Source organism: Haliotis rufescens, unplaced genomic scaffold (genome assembly GCF_023055435.1).
Source record: "Haliotis rufescens isolate VD_foot unplaced genomic scaffold, xgHalRufe1.0.p SCAF_1, whole genome shotgun sequence".
NCBI classification, from domain to species: Eukaryota; Metazoa; Mollusca; class Gastropoda; order Lepetellida; family Haliotidae; genus Haliotis; species Haliotis rufescens.
Window position 1 is genome coordinate 49,355,872 of NW_025963779.1, and position 15,108 is coordinate 49,370,979.

The 15,108-nt window shown below is 40.4% G+C and overlaps 1 protein-coding gene across 1 annotated transcript in view; it reads right to left on the minus strand.

Annotated features, from left to right (window-relative positions):
• Positions 1 to 12,677, minus strand: part of LOC124131463 — a 36,245-nt gene extending 23,568 nt beyond the window's left edge. The window contains exon 1 of the mRNA XM_048397039.1: positions 12,608 to 12,677. The gene's annotated coding sequence lies outside the window, so the exon portion shown is untranslated. The remainder of the gene's footprint in view (positions 1 to 12,607) is intronic.
• Positions 12,678 to 15,108: the final 2,431 nt, after the last annotated feature.

Here is a 15,108-nt window from a genome sequence, read left to right on the forward strand (position 1 = left end):
AACAGACATTTGCACTTAAATAAATCAGAACTTAAATCTCAAATATGTATTGGTTTGTTAGTTTTAATTAGGGAAAGTAACCCTTCACACCACCGGAAGTTGTCAAGATTTTAGTCACGTGACCTCTATCAGTAAAATGATTGGCTCAAACCTATCGTCTGCTGTAGCAGTATACTTCTTTTACTGTTGTGGTGGACGATTACTTTTGGATTATACCTTGGCTATTGCATTTTTATGCTCGGTCATGGCTAAATTGTGTGTTTCAACTGTTATTTTCTTGGAACTCACTTGGAATACCAGTCTCTTACTAACTATTTATCATGATGCGACTTCCAAGTGACACCACTGGAGATTTGTCAAGAAAGGTATGAACATATTGGAATTCTGGCACCTCTATAACTAATGAATTTTCAAGTGGAAAATATCAAGAGTACATTTATACCAATAAGGCTTGTGTATGCATTAATATTATATAGAAGTTTAAACGCTAGTAGAATTTTGCGTCTTGTGAATATATGTGCATTTATGCCATCCAACAAGTCAGAAAAAATAGAAACAAAAGAAAAAATAATGGCATTCCTCCTGAGAAAAATGTAAGACATCGTAACATAATGGTAGCCAATGTCGTCCTTGTCAGGTATGCATACAGTTGGGACAATTTAAAAAAAGATGATCCTCATCACGAAATGAATAAACCTTATTATCCAGGTGAAAAGCATTAATATCCAGTGAATATATTTTGTAACATGGAAAGCTAATAAAAGTACAAAAAAGTTGTTTCAGTAGAAACTCCAGTTTAAAAACTCCAGTTGACAGAGACTATAGAGTGAATATGTCATCTGCTAGCAAATTGTATTTACTGTTTGTAGGTCGCACTTGAGAACGAGGCTTGGTTTTTACGGGAAAAGATATCAATTACAAAATTGAGGCTAAGCTCGCACACTGAGAGTGATTTCAAACGCTCAGTTTATCTATCCATGGTGACGTTTCTTTCGCGGTTCAGTATATAAAACCATGCAATTTTATCACCACTGTTCGTAAGAAATGGTGAAAAATAATGCGTATATGTTTTTTCGTTTATGTTAATTTTTCATTAGTAGTAGTACTAATCTGAAAGTCGAAATTAATTTAATTTTTCTTAACCACCTGCCAATTTTTTAAAAACAACTAATAAAGAACGATAGGCCTTGAGACATCTTCGTTTGAAACTGTTTGATTCAATGCTTCACAAATCCTCCCCATTCACTGCTGTTTATCACAAATCGCCGTAAAAGGCGACTGTGCTTGTCGTAAGAGGCGACTAACAGAATTGGGCGGTCAAGCCTGCTGACTTGGTTGATGCATGTCATTGATCACAATTGCGTGGATCGATGCTCAGGATATCAATCACTGGATTGTCTGGTCCAGACTTGATTATTTACAGACCCCGTCATATAGTTGCAATATTGCTGAGTGAGGGGTTAAACAACAAACCAAACCAAACCAAAATCAAAAGCAAGATATGGTGTTAAAGGAGATGCTACTTGATGATTGTGACTTGAACCAAAATCTCTGAAAACATGTTCAACATTCCACTTCTGTGACACATGATTTATCACTAAGAACAGTTAGTCAGTGTTTGTCATCCCCAATTTAACTGAAAATGAATGTCAGTTGGTGTCAAAATGCCAATCATATGACACAGTCTGTCTTAAATATGTGCCCTGAAATCTTGTTTGAGAATTAGTATTCCATACTGCAGACTTTCAGTGTCATTTATCTTATCACTGCATCTGTCTGTCTCATTTTTAATGTTTTCTTGCATTTTCTAGATAATGTTAACATTTCAGTAAGTTGACAGACCCAGGAAAATTAAAATTGACACAGAATTTCCTTGAATTACATCATAACACTTTGTACAAGCTGTCAGCGTGGAATGTCAATGGAGAGCTGCCGGTCTTGGAACTCAGAAAGTTATGTAGGCCATTGCAAATTGTTGCATTATTTATACAGTTTTGTTAAAGGTCCTCTAAGGAATTATATATTTCTTTTTATTTGATTGACAAGACTGACCAACATAAAAGAACCTGAAATTATAAAAAAAACATAAAATTGACAATTTGCCAATTTTCTTTTGGGCCAACTCAGTTTTACAATTTGAAAAATACTGAACCGCAAAAGAAACGTCACCCCAAGTAACATTGCATGAAAAGTTGTCATTTAAATATCTGGGTAAATTTTGTCAAAGTTTCTAAAATTTAACATTACCTTATCCGGAAAAATGAAATTTGATGAAAAAACCCAAAGCAGATGACAATAAAACCGATCTCCCAAACGCATCACAGCAACGGCCATGGTAACCCGATACACGTGAGATCCGTGCAAATTGAAATGCACATGCGTTCCCCCACTTCTTGCCCTATAAAAATCCACCCAGATGGGATAACATTCATTCTTTATTGAATTGCTACCACATGCGAAGATTGACACAATCTCATTAAAATCAGACCTTAGTTCTTGCTACCGCTAAACAAAGATCTGAAGACATCCCATTAGGGGTCACGTCAGAACGACATTTCATCCGACTAATCAGAGCTTCGCTTACCAGATTATGAAAGTGACAGTCGGAATGTGATTTCTAATCATGCAACCTCGAAATCTTTAACATGGGGTATTCTGAACGATAGTTACGGGTTAAACAACAGAATCCATACAGTCTAGACCATCTATTAGTCATTCCAGAATGTTCTTTTGTTCACGTTTCAAATTTGTTATTGAGAATTTGTCAAAATATGTTTCGAAGCGTAGTTGCCAATTTGAAATTAGTGCTGTAAAGTATGAGAAAGCTCCCTTCTGATTGGTCAATTCATTTGCCGGTCAAAGTTCGCGCAAGGTCCGTCTGATGTGACCCGTAAGGGGATGTCCTCAGATCTTTGTTTAGCGGAAGTGAGAACTAAGATTTGATTTTAATGAGATTGAGATTGACAAGAAATCAGCGACACCAACCCCTTGGACAATTGCGAGCTGGACAAAACGCCCTGCAAGTAGCCAATGCATTTCAAGTCCATGTAAGGACCATATACAGGCTCCAGCAACGGCACCAAACCACCAACACTACAGATGACCGACCACGTAGTGGAACACCAAGGGTCACCACCCGACGTCAGGATCGTCAGATTGTGCGACAGCATCTTCAAGATCGCTTTGTTACTGCTGCGGAAACTGCTCGACAGACCATGGGGACACACCAGCGACACATTAGTGCGGACACCGTGCGTCGACGATTGACGAGCAGACACCTCCACTGTCACAGGTCACACCGAGGACCCATTCTGGCACCACGTCATCGCCGGGACCGTCTTCAGTGGGCAACACAGCACCAGTATTGGCGCCACCAGCAGTGAAGAGTCCTCTTCTCAGATAAGAGCCGTTACTGTATCTCAACAGCAGATGGCAGAGAGAGTCTGTCGACGCCATTGGGAACGTTATTCGGCTGCTTGTGTTAAGAGGGACTCGTGGGGTTGTCTGAGCATCATGGTTAGGGGTGGAATTGGTCTTGCACAAAGGGTCAGCCCTGTGGTCTTCCAGGACATAGGTCCAGGGAGAGGCAATGGTGTCACAGCAGCTCAGTACATTGATCTAGTCTTGAGACCACACGCCATACCTCATTTGGAACGTCTCCGCAACCACGAGTTTCAGCATGATAACGCCTGTGCCCACACTGCGAGAGCAACAAGTGACTTCCTCCAGCAGGATGGCATTAGAACATGCAGTGGCCTGCCCTCAGTCCCGGTTTAAATCCCAATGAGCACCTGTGGGACGAGATTCAAAGACGGCTGAATGATGTCCGACCAAGGCTGACAACTGCAGCTGAACTGCGTCAGGCGTTCCTCAGAGTGTGGGCTCAAGTGCCTATGGCCTTCATCAACCGCCTCATCCATTCCATGTATCGATGTTGCATGGCAGTCATCAATGCACATGGGGGATACACGAGATACTGACTTGTGATGCCATTTTCTCAGGGACTACTGTTGTGTTCCACTTTAAGAACATTTGACACTTTAATTTCAACCTTGATGATCAGTTTTGCCAAGTTTCATCTTTTTAATATGTCTCAAAGTATGTTTACAGTGTTTGGACAAATAAGGTTTCTCATATCAACTGACTTCCAAAAGAAACTTTACCAACTGAAAATATAAATTTCAGACAAAGTATAATTTTTTTTCGATGAAGTCTATCTAAAACACAACAATAGTGTATGCAGAAAATGTTAATCGTCTGTTACATGTTTGTGAGATAACACGCGAAAAAGTGAAAAACATGTGCACCACGGACAACTGCAAATGCACGTGCGGGTAAGGGTATAAAACGGCAAGTCAGATATCCACAGTGATAAAAAAACACAAAAGAAATGCCACGACTCACAATCGAACAACGTGAACGAGCCTTGGGTATGGTGCAGATGGGATCCCCCACGCCCATATTGCACGCACCTTTGGTTGCTCCCTTGTTGCGGTTACCAACTTGATGCAACGTTACGTTACGTTGCGGACCGCTGACAGGCCAAGAACAGGCAGACCCAGGGTGACCACGCCCCATGATGACCGGTACTTGCGTACCTTGCACCTCCGAAATCGCTTCCTGACAGTGACGTTATCGGCGACAAATGCCTTAGGTCACAGGGTTAGTCAACAGACAGTGGCCAGGAGACTCAAGGCTCATGGAATCAGGGCTTTTAGACCATACAGAGGACAGCTATTGACAGCGCAACATCGTCGTTTGCGATTGAGATGGGCCCGGACTGTACGACGTTGGCAACGACGTGACTGGCAGAGGGTTGTCTTCACTGACGAAAGTCGATTCTGTATGTTTAGGGCTGATGGAAGAAAACGTGTTTACCGCCAAGGGGTGAACGAACGGCGGCGTGTTGTGTGCAGGAGGTCATACCATATGGTGGAGGGAGTGTCATGGTGTGGGGAGGGATCTGTGGGCAGGAGAGGACACCGCTGGTCATCATTGACGGAAACCTGACAGCTCAGCGTTACATGGATAACATTCTTCGTCCAGTTGTCCTACCATTTCTCCAACTGCAGCCAAGTGGTGTCATTTATCAGCATGACAACACTAGAGCTCATACAGCCAGAATTGTCACTAACTTCCTCGCAGCCAACAACGTCAACGTCCTGCCGTGGCCTGCACGCTCACCCGACATGTCCCCAATAGAACACCTCTGGGACTTGATGGATCATCATGCTCGACAACGACCACACTCTCCAGCCAACCAGCAAGAACTGGTCTTGGCCCCACCAAGAAGAATGGCGTCAAATCCCACATGACCTCATCAGACGACTGACTTTTTCTGTGCGTCGAAGAGTTTTTGCGTGTATTGAGGCATTTGGTGGTCACACACGCTACTAATGACTTGTTATTGAATGTGAGCGATTGTTTATGTACTCTGCCTATTGTCCATGATTCTGAAAGCTCGAGTTTTGTACCACACCCAACTTTGGGGGGCTCTGACATCATTCTCGGTCGCGGTATGATTGTCATTTTCAGTGTTGATTATGTTGATATATTGATCTTCTCAATTCACTTTACTTAATGCATGTATGTTTTGTTGTTTTTGAGCAAGAGTGATTTCAAACTCTGGTAAAGTTTCTTTTGGACGTCAGTTTATCTATCCATGGTGACGTTTCTTTCGCGGTTCAGTATATAAAACCATGCCATTTTATCACCACTGTTCGTAAGATATATACAGTCAAGTCTCGTTATTCTGACACTCGTTTATCTGACAATCGGCTTTATCTGACACTAATGATGGGAACCAATTAAATCAATGCATTTTCGATCCGTTAATCTGACAGTCTCGCACACCGACTCCGACACACCTAATTTGCAACAAAATCACTCATTAGTCAGTCTCGTTAATCTGACACAGTGATTAATGTACTCCATGGTTATCTGCCCGCGAGTACACAGCCAATGTTTTGATGTGAGACGTCAGAAGAACCTTTTGCAAACTACGACGAATGTTGGTACTACTTAATTTCATTTATCCATCATATTCATTTATCCGACATAATCATATGCAAGCAGCCATGTCGGATTAACGGAACTCGACTGTAGCTGGTATATCACTAACTGCTGCGTTAAAAAACAAACAAACATAACCATGAAATACTTACACAGACTAGTTCATAGTATAATGGTGTAGCCCTCTATGTACAGCTATCAAATCTTTTCACATTTTTCTTTCACTGATGAAGTTACCTTTAGTTATTAGCCCTACTGGGATAGGCCAGCACTTGGCTCAGACCAAATATATCTCAGCACGGGATTATGAATATCGTCTTTGTGTATATGGATCTGTTTTCCCATATCAAATAGAAAACATGAAACATACATAAAAATGTAAGACAGGAACTGTAAAGAAAATGAAACCATGTATTTTGGTGGAAAGATTGTGTGGTTTATGTATACCATAGTTAGCCACAACCCCATATAAAACACAAACATCCAACCATCAAAGAGCCGTGATGTTTGATTACAGCTGGCTCTGATAAATTACTTTATTTATCATTACATTGTTATCAGTTTGAAAGACTTAAAAGAGAATGTTTTCATGCTTGAAACTAGTTGAAATAGACTTGGAAACTTGTAGGCGTCCTTATTTGCTGTTTCCTCTATTTCATTCCCTTTAATCCTCAATGACCTCCACACTCAAACTGACAGGAAAGCATGGAAAAGACATGGCCTCTCTGTGGCTGTGTTTCAAGGCAGACCCTGTTTGCCATGGTTTATCTCTATTCCTCTAATCAGTGGAGAAAAACATAGTGTGTTTGGTTTGCCAGTCGACAGAGGTGTAAATGCTAGCATGGGGCATCGGTGCATGGCTATTCTACATTGTAACAATCCATTGTGAAATTTGGTGTTTATTGAATAATTTGTTTCAAATCTGCCCTTTTAAAAAAATGTTCGCTACAATTAAAGCTGAAGACATAAAGATGGAAATGAATTCCTATGAATTTAAACATTTCATAAGCCTTTTGAACAGAATTAAGAAATTCACATTTGATAAGGGCAAGTAACATATTTGTCTTAAGCAATAATTAGAACATACCTCGTTTCAAATTTATATTAACATCCAATCATATTTGCGACTGAAAACAGTTTAAATCAACATGATGTATGTTCATCATGTTTGGATTATGTAAAACAAGCAAATACTGAAGGTATTATCGATCTTAAAGACATACTAAATAAACAATAACATTATTGCAACAATGCTTTCCAGGAAACTATGATAGATTGTTGCATTATTTCACCATTGTAGATGAGGACTGCCAACCATGAAACACATCAAATCAACAGAATCACCTTGGGCCACTTAGGGTAGCATGAGTCAACCAGCCATTGGATCATTAAACATGGATTCCACAGTGAATGGCAATGTGTCCAATGTGTCCACATGTGATGAATATTTCAACAGAGATTATCCCAACACAAGCTGTTAACGGGGTTTTCTGGACACAAAGATGAATCCCACTGTCACCACAACAAAGAATGCTTCATTCACCTACATTTCCCATCAGAGATTACATTGACTTGTTGGTCACAATTATTAGGATATGGTTTCTAATGCAGGTGTGTGGATACAAACATTTGCTTACCATGGCAACAGGATAATTATTTTCATGTTTATGACAATATGAAGCCTCAGCAGAAGCTAGATGGATACGCAGCTGGAGGTCACTCTTATAATTGGCTCTAGATCTATACAAGTGTATTGTATTGTAGAGTTCAGAGGCAGAATAACCATGTTCATTTAAACCAGAGTTCACCACAACACTTTATTAGTTGTTGATTTCAACTATGATAAAAAAACTCTAAAACTTTCTTTTAACATGGCTATCAAAAATACCAGATTTGAACTATGTTAGGGTGTGTTCAGCTCTTAGATGACTTAACCTAACAAGTTCACAACTGCCCTTGTAGATGTCAGCAGAAAAACAAAATAACATGTTCAAAACTGAAAAGAAATAATATAAAATCCAGAAGGCAAAAGTTCCTGTACAAACCCTCTGAGGCCATGTGGATATATCCTCGGAAATAATTGCCATTGCAGTGCACAATTCCAGAGCAAAGCTGTGAATGACAGACTCTTAAGTCAAATACACTCCATAGTTGGGGAAAATATTTGCGTCTAATTCCTAAACCCTCTGCTGTATGCTCCTCTCTCTAAAATTAGCAATGTGTTCACTAGTGAGAACAAAACGGCTTCTAACTCCACTCTACCTTACTGGTCTCTTCAATACCCAGCTTTCATGGCTCCCAAACGAGGATATTTGATGAGGCAGATTCTCTGACGACATCAAAGCTCTTCAGATGTTGACAAGACAAATTTTGGATATTTCTTTCCTACCCAAGCTGGTCCCCTCCAACGTCTTTGTCTTAGCGAGACAGGTATCATTCGCGAGAGTGGGATGTGCGTACACTCACGATATTGTGCAATGTGGCAATGCCTGATTCAGGTTAGGCTACCAGCAGGAAGGTGGCCAGGAACACATGATAGTGTACCTATCTTTCACATTTGCTCCTAGGGTATATATATCATCATTGTATGTTGAGTACAGGCTACTGTCCCTAACACACATAAAAACAAAAGTATTGTACTTTTCATAATTCTGTATTAATATCTGTGAACAGTAAATTCTTGTCAGAACTGCATGACAATATGCCTTGTCAACAATGTCTGTCACATAGATATTGGTGGTGAAGTGGGTGAAAGTGGATGTATCAGGTGTGATTCACCACGAGGATACTCCATTCCTGGTGCACCCACTGGGAAGACTTGAGTATTGCTAGAAGTGGCTGAAACCGTCCTGACTGTAACCTGTATGTCAAACTTGTGAGTCTTCAGTTGAAAGATGGTTGCATAGAGAGATCTACTTTTTCTTAACTTATTACTCTAGTCATGAAATATATAAGTGAATATATATTTGAACATACCTGAGTTAAAAGTCCATGTGGATTTTAAATTATGTATAGTAAAACTTCCATATTTTTAAATGAATTTAAAACACATTTGGTACAAAATTAAATGTTATGAATGATCTTGATCTCTCACAAGTCACTGAATATTGTTAATTATTGTACTGAGAAGACAATAAAATAAAGCGCAGACATTTCATGTTTTATACCCACTTTTATATTCCATGAATATATTTCGAACCAAATGCATTATTATCCGTAAAATGAGATTGATTATTATCAACAAAATGACATCAATTATTTCAATTCAGTATCCTAACTATAGCTCAATCTGGTTTATTTCATTTCACTACATTTTCAAAGAAAACTATTTTAACGGTATCACTATTAATTCATAAAAAGTATATGCGAAAGTAATATACTGGTAGCAACAATGTCCTGTCATCTCTCCCTACCCCTGCAACATATATATATAAGCTGACAACCCATCAACTAGGCAGATTATGTTATGTTGAATACACATGGGATTGAGCTAAGCTAGAGGAGGAAATTATTGTTACATAATAGGCAACATGACATACCTGTATTGTGTTTACTTAATGGGCACAGACAGGACAGTCAACAGCCAGCACCTGAATAGCACATCACTTTCTTACCTGAAGCAAGCTGTAGGAGTGTAGACAGAGGGAGGCGACAGAGGTGTTGTAACATGTCTCTGTGACCAATATACACCTACGCATGGCTTTATTACAGCAAATATTCCACTGTCTACTTTCTTAATTGTGTTGGCTAATTTATACAGATAGATATCAATCAACCAGTAATTTATACTGCTCAAGGTGTACATTCAAGCATGTTTATCACTGTTTATCCCTTCAATGATATCATTATAAAAAGTATTCATATATTTTATCCCCACTAGCCAGGATGATAACCCATATGTTCATTTATATCAGACCGCCTCCGTGGTCTAGTGGTACAGCGTCCGCCCGGAGAGAGGAAGTTCCGGGGTTCGATCCCCGCCGCGTCATGCCAAAAGACATTAAAAGATGGTACATGTTGTTACCCTGTCTGGCGCTCGGCATTAAGGGGCTAAAACAAGGACTAGTTGGCTCGGAGTCAGTATACTGTGTCTGAGTGGGGTATTCATGTTATACTGCGGCATTGTATCTCAGTGAGCTAGTACTATAAATCGGCATCAGTCAGGACCAGTAAAAGCAGCCACACAAACACACACACGTACATGCACCTCGCTATATATGTGCAATAATCTTGGACGCAACTGCGACTGTTTGGATTGTAACAAGATATGCTGATGGCAAGAATTGCAAGGTTCTGTGGCTTACCTGGGAATGTGTTTACTTGTAAGATCTTAACCATGTGTCGCATGAGGTTAATAATATCGTCCACAAAAGTTCATTTCTAATTTTGTCCCCTGATAATGAAACTAGTATTTTTATCATGGGACAACAAAAAAAGTCAACAAATTCTGGGTTAAGTATATGATTACTGTTGGGGGGTGGATCTACTATCTCAGGGCTATGGATAAAGTTATAGTTGGGGGTTGGATCTACTATCTCAGGGCTATGGATAAAGTTATAGTTGGGGGTTGGATCTACTATCTCAGGGCTATGGATAAAGTTATAGTTGGGGGTTGGATCTACTATCTCAGGGCTATGGATATCGTTATAGTTGGGGGTTGGATCTACTATCTCAGGGCTATGGATATAGTTATAGTTGGGGGTTGGATCTACTATCTCAGGGCTATGGATAAAGTTATAGTTGGGGGTAGAATCCACTATCTCAGGGCTATGGATAAAGTTATAGTTGGGGGTTGGATCTACTATCTCAGGGCTATGGATAAAGTTATAGTTGGGGGTTGGATCTACTATCTCAGGGCTATGGATAAAGTTATAGTTGGGGGTAGGATCCACTATCTCAGGGCTATGGATAAAGTTATAGTTGGGGGTTGGATCTACTATCTCAGGGCTATGGATATAGTTATAGTTGGGGGTTGGATCTACTATCTCAGGGCTATGGATATAGTTATAGTTGGGGGTTGGATCTACTATCTCAGGGCTATGGATATAGTTATAGTTGGGGGTTGGATCTACTATCTCAGGGCTATGGATAAAGTTATAGTTGGGGGTTGGATCTACTATCTCAGGGCTATGGATATAGTTATAGTTGGGGGTTGGATCTACTATCTCAGGGCTATGGATATAGTTATAGTTGGGGGTTCGATCTACTATCTCAGGGCTATGGATAAAGTTATAGTTGGGGATTGGATCTACTATCTCAGGGCTATGGATATAGTTATAGTTGGGGGTTGGATCTACTATCTCAGGGCTATGGATAAAGTTATAGTTGGGAATTGCATTTACTATCTCAGGGCTATGGATATAGTTATAGTTGGGGGTTGGATCTACTATCTCAGGGCTATGGATAAAGTTATAGTTGGGGATTGGATCTACTATCTCAGGGCTATGGATATAGTTGTAGTTGGGGGATGGATCTACTATCTCAGGGCTATGGATATAGTTGTAGTTGGGGGATGGATCTACTATCTCAGGGCTATGGATATAGTTGTAGTTGGGGGATGGATCTACTATCAGCCTGAATCATGTTTTAGCGCAAACACGTTGCAACAACGTAATTTTTGTGGTGGAAAATTTCTTCTTTTTTTTTACAGTCTGAAGCATAATTTAGTTTTTCAAGAATTTTCTGCGGCAAATCCCAGCCCCCACCTCTACCCCTTCTCAATTGGTCAGTCCCTTAGAGACCTAACATCTCAGGGTTATGGATACGGTTAGGGTTAGGGGTTGGATCGCATATGTCAGGATGATGGTTAAGGTTATAGTTAGATTGGCATTAGTGGTTAGATCTAACATATCAGGGTTATGGATAAGGTTATAGTTAAATAAGGGTCAAGGGTTACATCTAATATGTCAGGGTCATGAGTTTATTAAAGAGTCCTATTGGGAGTCATTCTCTAAAGGAAGAAAAACAAAAAAACTAGAAATTGGATCTTGCACATTTAAAGTCTCTTAAAGCTATTTCCGAGAGGGATGGGTGGGGCAGACAGAGTGTGTTGCTTTTGTCACCTCTACCATGCCGGTGTGTGAAAGTACCAGGAGAGATGCGCAAACAACGTCACTTCTCATCTCCACACACACAACTATCAGTACTAGGTGAGACAGACATTTTGAATGTCACAACCACTGCCACAAGGACATGGAATGTAACAGACCTATTCTCCTCCAGTACATCCAGTGAGAACTACAGTGTAGGAACTACTTACATCTGCAGTCCATGAGAGGATCATACAACAGCAAGGTCTTACTTTGCAAGATTATTTCATGCCTGCACCTCAGAGACTATTTAGCATGTACAATTGTCCGATATCTACTGTTTAACTTCTTTAAGATAAATGCAGGATTGGGTGCTTTCATTCTAAAATACATAACAAAGATGTGAAATTAACACTGAGGGAAGCCATGATCAAGCTGACTCATCTATATTGTTTCTTTATGATACTGTCTGTATTAACTATACTAAAAACAAATGTTCAATCGTGCACAAACGTCTATTTCACTGTTGTGGCAATGTGGCAGCACAAGAGCAGGAACCAACTCACCTGCACACATGTACAGCACCTTGTTCCACAGTATATAAGCTTGTCTAGACTCCTACATAGCGTGTCACCTCCCTCGTCACCAGCAACCTGCACCAGGTATTCTGCTCTCCTAGCACTAGCATCAATTTGTGAGACAACCTCCCATCATCTGAATGTCAGTAATTGGCTAACCTGGGCTGTTTATAATGAGATGGTGCCTTGTCACATCAATCACAAAGCACTGATTCAACTACTCATGCAGCAACAAGTATGGACGAGTACTAGTATGGCAACAGGCCCAGAATACTAGCTGTCTTTCTGTTGATGCAAATGGGGGAAATAGGCATTTATAAGAAATTCTATAATTTCTGTAGAAATGTTTGATATCAATACACATAAAGGTAAGATTTTATTCATTTATCAAAACCATTTTCAATCAGCTATTACCAAGACCAGTTACCACAATTTCTGTTGTTTGATGACAAATATATCCTTGCAAATAACCACACTGACACACTGTTTTAACACAATATTTCTGACATTGTGCATCTCATGCAAATATCATTCTACTTTAAACTGACATTAACACTTCTTATGTTAATAATTTCATAACTTTCTCATACCTTTGAAAAGAAAATGCATTTTGGAAAGCGGTCAAATGTAACATGTTATTTTTGGTATTACACTTTCTTGGTACAATTAGTACAATTTCTAGTACTTTTTGGGGTGAAGGTCCATCCAGGATTCGAAACCCACACTCTCAGAGTAATGCAGCTGATCGTCAGCACACAAAGTCAGCAACCTAACCCACTCAGCCACCGAGGCTTCCACAAAAAAGTCTGACAACTGGTGGAAAGAGCACATACTTTGTGTATCCCTCTGGTACTCTTCCAAAAAAGTGTTAGAATTTGTATTTTACTATGAAAGTGTCATCCCAAATATAACATACATGTATACTCAACAACAAAAGTTCCTGTGACACCAATATTTTAGTGTATGTTTAAACAAGTAAAGTTTGGTTTTCAATATTGTAGTACATGTATGGAATCAAGTCACAAGAACGCAACTGCTGCAGAAAAGCATCATTCCATGCAAAAGTTGACTTTTATGCAAGCCCCATGGGATTCCATATGCATTGTTTAGCATCGTGCTGACAACAACCATTCAGAAAAACAACAAAATTACGCAATTATTCAACATTACGAAATGCCAAGCCTGTCCGAATGGTATGCTTGAAGCAGGATCAAGTCAATGTGATGTTGCAAGACAATTTAACGTCTACAGAAACACCATTTGGTGTTTATGGCAACATTGGCAACAGACGAATGCAGTCAGAGACCATCCTCGGAGTGGCAGGCCTCGTGTAACCAATAATCGACAAGACAACTGGATTCGAACAACACACCTACAAAATCAATTCCAGCCAGCAACAGTGACTGCAAGAAGCATTCCGGGCCTTCGACGAATATCTTCACAAACCGCACATCGTCGCCTCAGATGTGCAGGGATTGTCGCCAGAAGACCCGCCAAACGTCTTATTTTGACAGGAAACCACCGTCAAGCACGTCTACAGTGGTGCAGACAGCGTCTACGCTGGAGGGCCATGCAGTGGGGACAAGTTCCATTCACTGACGAGTCTCGTTTTCACCTCAGCCACAGCGATGGACGGATTCGAGTATGTCATGGAAGAAGATCGGTTTCGGGGGCGGCAGCGTTATGGTATGGGGTGGGATTACAGCAAGACAGGGGACCTGTTTGATAGCGCTAGAGGGAAATCTCAATGGACAGCGCTAGCCCGACGAGATCATCTGCCCTGTTGTTCTACCGTTTTTGCGTCGTCATGGCCCAGGCATTACCTCATATTGCTCGACTTGTTCAGGATTCTCTTCAACAAAACAACGTGAATGTCATCCCCTGGCCGGCTCGCTCTCCTGATCTCTCACCAATTGAGATGGGATGAGATGGATTGGCGCCTTCGACATCAACCACGTGTTCCACAGACACTCCAGGAACTTCGAAACTTGCTCCAGCAGATATGGACAGATATCCCACAGATCTTTGAGCGACGCCTGGTCCAGAGGTGGACACACACGCTATTGATTTGTAAATTGACATTTTGGCATGTTCATGTTTTTTATGAAATCGCACATTTTCTGAAGTCAGTATGGTAAATTAAACCATTTGAACACTTACAAGAGTCTTTTATCTGTTGCAAACCGAAATTGTTTCAGATTTGGTGAAAAACATAACTTTGCATTAAATCTTATTCAATGTCAAACTTTTGTTGTTCAGTATATGTTACTTTCTCATACTGGACATATCTAATCATAAAACATGCAATGCTCATAACAACCTGCTACAATACATGCCCTGTACTGCTAACATGCCCTGTACTGCTAACATGCCCTGTACTGCTGACATGCTTTGTACTGCCAACATGCCCTGTACTGCCAACATGCCCTGTACTGCTAACATGCCCTGTACTGCTAACATGCCCTGTACTGCTAACATAATCTGTAGTG